The 12,213-nt window shown below is 43.4% G+C and overlaps 1 long non-coding RNA gene across 1 annotated transcript in view; it reads right to left on the bottom strand.

The window, feature by feature from the left end:
• The window catches only part of LOC146437674 (uncharacterized), a 55,608-nt gene that overhangs the window by 37,903 nt on the left and 5,492 nt on the right, over window positions 1-12,213 (bottom strand). The window lies entirely within an intron of this gene.

The raw sequence follows: 12,213 nt of genomic DNA on the forward strand, positions 1-12,213 counted from the left end.
TTGTCAAGGGCACGACCTAAGCCAAAAGCTACTATTTTCTCTCTTTCTCATCCTTTTCCAATGACAACAATGTATAAACAAGTCCAACAATCAAAAAAATCCCAACTCTACACACAGGAAGGAAACGCACCCTGACCTTAAAGAAACCAGATGCCCCTCCAGCACACAACTGTCACACTGGCCTGAGGACAAGAGGGGAATAACAGACAGGGATAACTAATGGGAAATTAACAGAGACACATGTGCCCAGGTGAGTCTCACTGCCTGTGCTGGAGACATGGCAGTGGCAGGGAAATGGGACACCTCAGAGGTAGGCTAGCACTGGTTTTAACGTGTTTTAAAATCCCAACCTGATCAGTTTCACCCAACACTGTCAGTACTCCCAAACAGAAACACTATTTTGCTGAAAGACACTGGGCAGTTCTCTTTAATACCTAAAGCAAACATTGCTTCGAGTCACATTAAAATAATTTTTTCTTAGCAAACAAGTTGTTAAATCCAGGGACTAACTTTGTGCTTGCTGTGCCCTCAGAAAATGAAACATCATTTAAACCAAGCCCTTTGTGCTTCAATTGAATATTGGGAACAGCTGTGTGCCAGCACAGGTGGAAGCTCTCCTGGCAAACTGGTACTCCATTTTCCATGCTTAAAACACACTTTTAAAATTAAAGCCTCTTCCTCACAGCACAAGAAGCAAAACCAACCAAGCCACACTCACTGGCAGATCACCTCGTGGGGCTTTTGTTCTCTGGGTAAGACACAAGGCCCCAAAACAACACACAAGGCTCTAAGCCTCCTGCAAAAGCCCCAAGCCAACGTATGAGGGGCCAATGGACCCCAGGCCCCCCTCATGCAGAATGAGTGACCTTCTCCCTCCAGGAGCCCTCACAGCAAGCAGACAGCTGAGCACCCTCCTGATGGGCAACGAGGAACACCTGGCACCTCACCCAACCCTAAGTTAACCTCGCTTTCCACCTCGAGAAACAAAAGGCTCTATTTCTTTATTTCTCTCTACAAATTATAGAAACCAGAACCTACTTCTAAGTTTGTTTTTTTTTTTCATCGGTCTACAACACAGCTCAAAAATAGGTTTTATTAGCAGGATCTATTACCTCCTGCCTCTCTTCCCAGCAAACCTGGAAGGTGCACCAACATAGAGCTGTTCAGTAAATTCTACCATCTCTAATGACCCTGGTAGTAGCTACCACCAAAGGGTGGTAGCTGTCTCCTTCCCTTGATGACATAATATTTTTAGTTCCATAAAACTGGACTACAAGTGGTGCATCATCCTGTAGCTGCTTCCTAGAACACATGGATTCAGAACACAGAATTAAGTGAGGCAGAAAACACAGACAGACTGAATTCTCAGCTGACAGCTCATGCCATGCATGGATAATCAGTGGATTTTGTAGGTACAAGCTATATATTCCACATACTACAGCCTATTAATTTCAGGTCTTTTATAGTGGGCAACTTCTAAATCCAGTACATTTCCCTAAGGAAATAAACCCAAATGGCTTCACCTGCAGCTTCACCTTCAAACATTCACCACATCCCAGGTCTGAGCTCTGCAATTCCTGTGAGCACTTGGCACAGGAAGCAGCATTTGAGAACAGCCCGAAGCTACAACAGTTGTCAGGTCTCAAAATATCTGGTAAAGAGGTCACTGGCTGCCATTCTCATCAGTGCAGTGATAATGCCAGAAAGAGCAGCTGTATCCTTAGCCTTGGCCATGTTTTCCAGTCCCCTACACAGAGCTGGCTTGTCTTCCCCTGCCTAACCCTCTCCTCAGCTGTGGCAGCAACCACACGCACAGTCCCGCTCTGCTTCCCCTGCTGGCTCTGGTTTCCACCTCTGCCATGAGGAGATTATACATCTAGGAGCCTATCAGGCATGGGGGGATTTATTTGGGTCTCTGCCCAAAAAGGGAGTAAGGTGAGCTATGAAAAAATACATTTCTGATGTAGTGGAAGGACATGAGAGTAACCCTTATTCTATATGTACACTACAGGGCTATTAAGACACAACACTGAACCCAGAACTCATTTCTTCAGCTGTTACAATAAAACCCCAAACAAGGACATGAAGCCACACAACTACCCCCAAACAGAAAACCTGCTCACACCCCACCACAGACCTGAACCCACTGATCCCATTGAGCCAACAGGACATTGCCAGATCACTGAATGTCTAGGGAGGGCACCCCTTTACTTACTTCAAAAACCAGCTGACTCCCTTTTCCCTCCTGCTTTTCAGATCTGCTCCATCAAATCAACATCCTTTCTGGTCAAACTTAGGTGGTTGTTTTTTTTGTTTTTTTAATAAATCCACCACCTCCTTTGTCTGTTGACTAAATCAATACCCAAGTGATCACGTGAGGCCCAACATGGCTGTTACTGAGCTTAAGGCTGAAATGGAGCTCACCTGTCACCTTACTACCCGGTAATTAAAAAAAAAATTTAAAAGAGCAAATAAACACACAGAAATATCTCAACCCAGTTAATTAACTAGTGTTCTCTCTGCTCCTCATGTTCCAGCAGCTGGCTGACCATGAGAATTATCTTTTCCCCCTTGTCGTGCTCCATTTTCAGCTCTGTGTCATGTCACTATGACTCCACAGGAGATGTTAGAATAACAGGATTAAATAAATAAAATAAAAAAAAGTGGCTGTGAAAGCCTGCAGCAGCGCTACAAATATGTCTGAAACTCCCATGCTGCCCACAACACCCTCTCACTTCATGAATCCCAGAAGGAAATATCAGAATTACATGACTAGTAAAATGGTGGGGTCTTCTAACATGCCCCTTCCCAGAGTGTGTGTGGAGATGCCTCCCTTGAGTGGGATCTCCCCTCAAGGTTATTTCTCAGGGCGGAGAAATAAGATTGTCCCACAGCTGTTGGAATGGACTAGCAACTAGCTTGTTTTGCTAGCTTTAAAATGATTGCTTCAGTATTCCTTCAGAAACAGCACACTACACTAACAGATCTAGCTACCCTCGCTGTATACTAAATAATTTTTATTAGGGCCTTTTAGTATATTTATTAGCATAATAAATCACTTCCTGTTTTATACATATAAATGTGGCCTGCCATCTTGAATCCTGCAGGGTAAAGTTTCAATTACATCTGTATAAACCTTTGGACAAAGCCTGGGTGTGCTGCACCCAGACCCTTCTCTGAGGAGAAGTTTAGAAAGCCAGGGGTCCGTTCCACAGCTCTGACCCTTTCTCCACTAACCTCGGCCTGCAGCTCCCACTCTGCCCACGACAGCCTATGAACCTCAAAAGAAGATCTCAATTACTCACATTGGCTCCAACATTCACCTTAGTTCTGGACAGGATGTGGGGAAAGTTATCTTGAAGACAAGCCTATTCTTTTTCAAGGTACACAGAAACAGCTGCTGTACCTGCAGAACCCCTCTGACTTCAATCAGTGAGTCGCTAGCAAGACGGTAAAATCTTTCCAGCTGTTCATCCCAGGCAATTGTAAAGACACAGACTGCACCCTGTCCTGCCTCCTCCATGGGATGCTGTCTTAGCTCTGAGTTGAGAATATCAAAGTGTAGGGAAAGAGATCTAAAGAAATATGAATCCCACACACTTAGGGGACCATTCCTTGACATAAAGCAAATTCGTGAGTCACTCCCAGCCTTTTTATCATGCACCAACACTCTAAGATTCACAACAAAAAGCCGCCAGTGCTATTCAGCAGGACTGAGCTCATAATATTGAGTATTAATCTAAATCATAACTAGCAATAAGGACAAAATCCCCAATCCCTCCTCCCCCAGTCACCCCAAACACACAGAGAACAACACAAGGACCATCTGCAAGTACCTACTTCTATTACTATCTCCAGTGCTACATGGAAAACCGGGGGGACAAAAATACAGCTTAAAAGAGATGGCTGAGGTCACACAGAAATAATGGCCCAGCTTTCTCTGAGCAGAACTGACCTCACACAAGACTCCTATTCAACACCACTAGAGTGCAGCAAACCCTCAGTATTTAACAGAAAAAAACAATAATACTCCCACAATTTTTGTTTTGTTTTTTGCAGCCAAATACTCTCCTATAGGCACAAAACTTCCCACACTTTATTTAAAATTTTAGAATTTATTTATTTACACTCAGAGTGCTCCCATGTTCCCACCCTTCATCTGATTCTAAGAATCACAGCCACAGGACATGAGCACTCTGTGCTCTGATTTGATCTGTCTAGAACCACTGGCTGCAAATCATATGGGGTTTGGGTTTTTGTGTAGTGGTTTTGGGTTTGGTTGTTTTTTTTGGTTTTTTTTTTTTAATTTTATTTCTAGCATTTTCTTCTTAAGTCTGTAAAGCACCAGGATTTTTTTCCCTTTTTTGATTCATTTGTAGTCACACACATATTTTCTCTGGTCAATGAAGAACATTTAAAATATATAAAAAAAGGAGAAAAGGTGAAATGCTTCTGCTCTCCTGTTTGTCCCTTAGATGACTAAACCCAGAGAAGGTTGTAAAGGTAATGCACAGGCTGGACGACCTGGGGGCTTAGCCCAAACTGACCCGTCAGAAAGTTTTATAACAAACCAAGAGTGCTGCAGTAAAACTGTTCAGTGTTTCAGCAACCACCCTGGGAAATGAGACTCACAGATGCTTTCCAACATCTCTGTATTGAAAATTATCACTGATTCTTAAGCTAAAGTACATTCCAAACACATTTTATGTTGCTACTTTTTCCATGGCTTTCTACATCAATACACAGAGTTACAAAAAATGAGCAATACACAGAAAGACCACTTGGGGTTAAAGTTTGGGGTTACCAGGCTATGATTCCACAGATTTGATACTTTTCCCTTTGCAATACAAATCAACAGGCTAATTGTCAGTGCAGACTAAGAAGACAATTCTTAATTAGATTTTCCACAGAGCTATCTGTCATGGAAATAGATTCATTAAAAAAGCCATCAAAATCAAGCATTACATAACCACATCCTTTGCTGATACAAATTCAACCAATACTCAAATTCCCCTTTTTCCCCATATACCTCTGTGGTACATGATAATCACATCTCCAGTACAATGACATCACAACCATTTTAGTAAATATTTTTAGTTTCTTTGGCTTTGCTAGAACAAGATCAGAACAGCTAACTAATCAATACAACTAAAAACCAGTACCATATTTTGTTCAGTTGGTATTTCAAGGCTCTTATCAAACAAACCACTTGAAAATAGATCAGAAAAGGGAAGGGACAAACACCCAACTTCAGTTTCCCCTCCCCTGTTCCTCCCATACATGAAAAATCCACCATTACAGCTTTAACATGCACTTTTAACAAATAACATTTCATAATTTTTCTTGCAGTCTATGAATCATTGAACAATATCAGATTCTTCTCAGTTACAAAGCTGCAATTAGGCAAACATAATTCAAACCACAAGATATTTTTGCTTGCTTACCAGATGGAGGGAGAAACCACTTCTACAGCACTTCAGTGGTGGAAACTGCAACATGGTTCATCTGCTTCATGCACGAGGATATTAACAGGCCACAATCCAGCATTTCAACTTTATTTGCAAAGCAATTATTTGTTCAGACAATGAAACCCACATAAGCACATCTCAATCACATGCACATCTGAATCAACTAGTTAAAAACTTCAATCAGAGCTAAACTTTGGTGACATCTCTCCACAGTGGTACCAGAAAAGCAGTGACTGACATCCCATTGCCAGTAGAGAAATGTTTTGAGTGAATATTCCATAAACCAGCACACTTTTATAGTCATTCCAATACAGTTAATTATTTCAGCATTTAAAAATCCATGAAAAAATTGTGAGAAAATAAAAGTTAATGTAAAAATTATTTTCCATGAAGAGTAAGACAAAATTATTAGCCTGATAACAAAGAATTATTTTCACACTCTTCTTTCCTTCTACTCTGACCAGGATGAACAAGAACATGGGGAAATAATCAACAGCAGACAGAGCATTTACATAGCTTCTTTAAGCTCTACAAACACTTTCTCCAATCACCACCTTTTAAGAACCACAAAAAATTCCAACAGCTTCATTACTTTTATCGAGGTGCGGACAATTCTGAATATACTAAAAACTCATCAACAATAAAGTCCTGGCACATATCCAGTAAAATTCTCAGCAACACTAAAACCCATCACCCTCGTCAACTATATTTTCATAAAAAAGGAACGTGAGCAGCAGTACCTTTGTCACAAACAGGCACATAACTCCAAGCCTCTGAAAACCAACCAGCACCTTTAACTAAGCTGCTCTCACAGTGTGACTTGTACATACTTGAAAGTTGCCCAAAAATGAAACACATAATTTAAACCAAGCCCTTTGTGCTTCAATTGAATATTGGGAACAGCTGTGTGCCAGCACAGGTGGAAGCTCGCCTGGCAAACTGGTACTCCATTTTCCATGCTTAAAACACACTTTTAAAATTAAAGCCTCTTCCTCACAGCACAAGAAGCAAAACCAACCAAGCCACACTCACTGGCAGATCACCTCATGGGGCTTTTGTTCTCTGGGTAAGACACAAGGCCCCAAAACAACACACAAGGCTCTAAGCCTCCTGCAAAAGCCCCAAGCCAATGTATGAGGGGCCAAGCTCCCCTCACACACGAGGAGCCCCAAGCCACCCTTGCACATGAGGGCCTCCAAATCCCCTCACGCACGAGGGCTTCCAAACCTCCCTCACGCATGAGGAATTTCAAACTCCCCTCACGCACTACAGCCCCCTCATGCACAAGGGCCCCCTCAGCCCCCTCACACATGAGGAACTCCAAGCCCCCCTCACACACAAGGGACCCCCAAACAGCCCTCATAGACGAGGGCTCCTCAAACCCCCTCTCACCTGAGGGCCTCTCAAGACCCCTCACGATGGAGGGCCCCCCAAGGCCCCTCACACAACTGAGGCCCACAACCTCCTCCCCTCAACAAAGCCCCCCCACAAGTAAAACCATGAAAAACCACAACTTTCACCGGAGTTTTTACAACAGAGCAATCCCTGCAACAGTATCCAGAACCCTGCTTTCCTACCACGAACTTCTAAAAAAGCATCCATGGAGCTTCACCTGCTTCTGGCAGCCTTTTGCCCTCATCCTCCTCCCCCAGATATGCTCTTTGCCGCACCACATCCCCACACAATGTACACCAAGGCACTGAGGCCAAGACTCACTATTTGTAGACTGCTTACAGGAAAATCTGCTCATTCCCACCAAGGCTGAAGCACTGCAACTTCCACGGCAAATTCCTGAGATTCTCCCCTCAGAGGAGCACAAAGCAAAGCTCCCAGACTGACTGACCCTGTGCCTCACGGAGCCCTCAGAGCAATCAGGCAGCTGTGCGCACTCCTTATGAGGAACGAGGAACACCTGGCGCCTCACCCAACACTGCCCACCCAGGTGCAGCCAATCTGCTAAACGAGCCTGAAGGGCAAAACCGCCTCAGAGAGACAACCCAAACCTGTCTGGGATAATGGCTCCAGCTGTGGGCATGGCTACTCTGCAATGGTAAAGCACAATAATAAAAAAATAATGAAAAATTCTTCACTGTGAGAGTGGTGAGACACTGGCACAGGTTGCTCAGAGAAGCTGTGGCTGCCCCATCCCTGCCAGTGTCCAAGGCCAGGTTACATAAGGCTTGGAGCAACCTGGGCAAGTGAGAGGTGTCCCTGCACATGGCAGAGGGGTTAGACTAGATGAACTTTAAGGTCCTTTCCAACCCAAAATTCATGTATGGTGTGTGGTTCCTTATGAGTCATTTCTAACTGGTGCCACAGCACACATTTACTCTCTCTTTGTGTTTTGCTTTTGAGAGCTTTGGGTCATTCCCTGCAACATTCAGCCAGTTAATCCCTCTTGGACAGGAGGTTTGTGGCCCTGCTGCGTCCTGTGCACAGCTGCAACCACTGTGCCACAGATACCTGTCAGCAGAATAAGTCAGTCACCCTTTCCTAGGCCCTCAATAAATAACTTTGTTACTGCTGTTGCTATTATTATTATTATTAATAATTTCCTCTAGGTAACAGTATCAGAAATACAAAGTGTGGCTATGGATCTACTACAACTGGGTCATCTAGGGAAAAGTAATCAGGTTATTAATTCAGGAGGGGACTAAGGCAGAGCAAGTGAGGTAGAAGTATGGCAAAAGGGAAGGCCAAAAAATGGCAGAAGGGATAATACAGCCCTATGAATGGGGCCAGTGCTTAAGCACAGCAGGTGGAGCAGGACAATGAAACAAAACCTGTGTTCCTGACCAAGGAGCCAAACTTGCTCCTTTGTTCAGGAGGCCCAGAGGAGAGGGAGGAAGGCAGGCAGGACACATTCCATCCCAAAATGGTAATACCCAGACAGATGGGTCACATTATTCTGTGTTAGAGCCCATTCCTGGCCAGATGGCAGATGCTCACTGCTTCCCATCACTCTCATCCTTCCTACAGCATATCTAAAGGCCCTGGATTTGGGCTTGTAATTCCAAGCTGTGTTGTCAGGCCCAGCAAGGGGCCTAAAAGGCAGTTTAGCTGGTTTAGCCTGGCCATGGATGAGGCCTCCCCTGTGTGCAGAGCAGAGCGCACTGTCGTGGCCGTGTGCAGTGAGGTGTGGTGTATTCCCACCACCACCAGTGGTACATTATCCAAACCTTCTCAGTACCAGAGGAAACCGATGAGAAGACAGAGCCTGGGTACTTGACCGTCTCCTCAAGCCTTTTCCAATTATCAAGGTGGTTTATAGTGCCTCCCGAGCTGCAGGGTGATGGCTCTGTTTAATAGCACTTTTATTGATAGCCGTTGGCAGGCAGGCGTGATTTTCCTTGCTCCCATCTCACCAAAAGCCAGACAGCCCAGAAATATGAGTCTAAACGAATAAGCCATTAGTGCCAGCTGGCTATTTCCAATTGAGTTATATCTTTTCTGTATTATATTACATTGTTGCCTAGAGGTCTTTGCTTCTGCACTAAATTTCCCTAGCTCGCTTATTCTATTATCCGAGTATCACGACTGAATAGCATACAGCAGGTCTTGTGCATTTACTCCCAACATGCTGAAAAAGAAATTGCCATTTCTCTGAGGTGTTTGCAACAGAGACTCTGAATTACACTTTTTAGAGGGTGGCATTTATGGCCTTGCCTGACAATTGAAAGGCACCAGAAAAGCTGTTGCAGATTCCGGACATTACTTCACTGGAATATTGAATGGTCCTGGCTGGTTTCTGGCCAGTCTTCTGGACAGACAATATTTCACTGTTGAAGAGAAAGCCCTGTGCAGGGACAACACTTAAATATGTTGCAGAAACAGCAAAATGCCTGATCCCATGGGATGTGGAAACACTTCTGCAGAAGGAAATGGGTAAAACTGGGAATTCACACCTGGTTTGACAGTGACAGGACCTCTATATCCCTGACAGCTTTGAAGCTCTAGCCTATGTCTGCAAGCATCTTCAGCATCATTTTGCTACCAGACTTGAATTATATTCAACAGAATTTCTTTTTCATTACAAATCACCAAGTCCACCCCCAAATCTATACCGAGGACTGCAGCAGAGTCCAACTCCCTTAATGTACTAAACTTTTGCCAAGCCTTTACACCATTCATGCTCACTGCTTCTCTAAACTCCCCATTCCACTAATTACAGCAAGCATTTTATCTACCTGTTATTATTTCTGATGCTGCCTCAACTGTTACATCAATCATAAGGAGAACTTTCCCCCTGTAGGTTGCTATTTGCCTGTACATGGTGTATTCTACACACACCTTGAAGCATTGGCCTAGTAACAAAAAAATCCTAACTCTTGAATTGGGAATAGAGATGAAAAACAACCATGAAAAGAAATCTTTTACCACCAGGTGGTATTTTTAGTATATGTGAGTGAGAAAAATGGTCACATTTCACACCAACTTAGAAAATGTGCTTTGACTAGAAATGCTTTTAGTATCACTATATGTGTCTGAAAACGGCCTTCTTTTCCCAAATGGAAGCTGGGTTTATGTTATTTACAATGCCTATGAACTGTTTGTGTTTTTCTGGAGCTTTCCTCTGCTCATCAGGATGTAAGATCCTTCACACAGTTAAGTGCATTTCAAAGATACGCGCAGCAGAAGAGGATGACTAAGCCTATGCTGTGTCTGTATCATCTCCATACTCTCACCTGCCACTAAATTCACATTTTATTTTTTGACTGCAGAGGAGAAAGAAGGGGAAAATTACAGTCTAAAGAGGAAATGGAAGACATGAACACAGTATTTCTCTCCCTCACACTCCCATTTTCTCTCTTCATAACTGCTGTTTCATTCCCTGAAACTAAACTCTCATGAGAAGTTGCAGCTCATCTGTAAAAAGTATTTCCAAAACTTCTCAACTGTTATCCTGAGTTATGAATCAAAAGCATCTCATTCCTCACTCATCTGACCTATGCTGACTCCTGAGAGGAGACAGACTGGCTGGCAGCAGTAAAGCAAAATGAATGTTTCTCATAAATAAAAATATACATTTTTCTAGGTTGTGCTCAGATTCTTCATCATCATCATCATCATCATCATTGTCACTGCTGACAATAAAAAGTGGGTGCTCCACTAAATTGTCACAGAAATGATAAATAACCCCTCTGGGGTTATTTCTGTGTGATGGTGGGACTCCTGATCACATCAGACTCTTGCCACAGAGTGTAACATAAAGTCTGCATTATTTTATGAAAATAAGCAGTTCTGGTCAAACCCATTTGTGCACAGCTCAATGACTTCACCATGGCTGTACAAGCTGTGCTGTGGGACATCTCTAACTGTGAATCAGCACAAACGGACTTAGAGCTAATAAGCTCTGCATTGTAAACCCAAACCTGGTTTATTTCCCATTCGTATCTTTGAATTTAGTTTGAGAAGCAACAGGAATAAAGCGGGGCTTGATTTTCTTCCATAGCTACAAGAGCACATGCTCCCTGAAATGAGATGGAAGGCAAAAACTGGAGAAGATTTATTTCATGTCGTGTGTAGGCAAATTCTGCTTCCTGGAAGGATGAAAATGCAGCAAGTGCAGGGAACTGACTCCAAAAAGTAAGAATGCATCTAAAACTTTGTTACGCAGTCCACTGCTCTGAAAGGTAATAAAACCCCAGCACTGACCTCTGCAAGCAAATGCTAATAAAAGGGTGAAGGACAGAAGTTTTTACAATCCCTTAACTCCCCTTTTCCATCACAGTTAATTACAGGCTGAGGACACCATTTACCTGACTGGTCATCTCTCTTGTATCAACACACCAAGTGTTTCAGCCCTTGGAACAGAGCTGGATCTCTTTGTAGCCTGGGTCAAAGGACAGGATCTCACAGCAATGACCTGGGCACAGGGTGCCCACAGAAGCTGTGGCTGCCCCATCCCTAGAAGTGTTCAAGGCAAGGCTGGGCAGGACCCTGAGCAACCTGGTCTAGTGGAAGGTGTCCCTGCTCACAGTGGGGGGTTGGAACTTTTAGGCTCCTTCCAGCCCAAACCATTTAGGGATTCTATGATTCTATGAACAACACAAATTTTTATGAATGATTTTTCTGTGTTCATGGACCTGGAGTAGCTCCTGGAAATCTTGGTATCACCTCCTAGAACAGGTAGTGGAACTACCTTGGGCTGATCATTAAACTGCTCTTAACCCTTTGTAAGCCCTTAGCTTCAAAAAAGTCACCTCTGCAAAAATATCTAGTAGAACCTTCTGCTGTGTCCAAGGCTGTGTGTGGGATTGTGCTCTACAGCATCACATTTGAACCCAGTTGCCGTAAAACTGAAACATTGTAGTTAAACCGTCTCCATCACTCACCACCGTCTCAAATGTCCCTTTGTCTAACTGCCAGCTCAAAAAGATTCATCTAGCATCTAAATATCAGATCAGGCTCTTTTTCCTTTTCTAGGTCAGTATCAGTAGCAAAACCAGAAGAAACCCTTATAACTCTGGGGTTAGGTTTTTTCCTGGAAAAGATTTTTAGTGGTGTTTTACTTTTTTTTTCTTTGCCTTTTTTTCTGGATATACAAAGACCATACAGTGCTAATATTTTACAGCTGTCTTGCCTTTGAACTGCTGACAGATGCATGCAGGAAGTTGCATTTAGCTAATATAATTAACTAGTGTGACCTTCAGAACTCCCAGGCTACTCCTGCTCTGTGAGGACAGAGGTGTGTGGCTGCTGCCCTCAATTTGAGTATTGCCCTCAAACAGTGTGATGTGCCTTT

This window comes from Lichenostomus cassidix, chromosome 4 (genome assembly GCF_008360975.1).
Source record: "Lichenostomus cassidix isolate B80296 chromosome 4, HeHo_3.0, whole genome shotgun sequence".
Classification (NCBI taxonomy): domain Eukaryota; kingdom Metazoa; phylum Chordata; class Aves; order Passeriformes; family Meliphagidae; genus Lichenostomus; species Lichenostomus cassidix.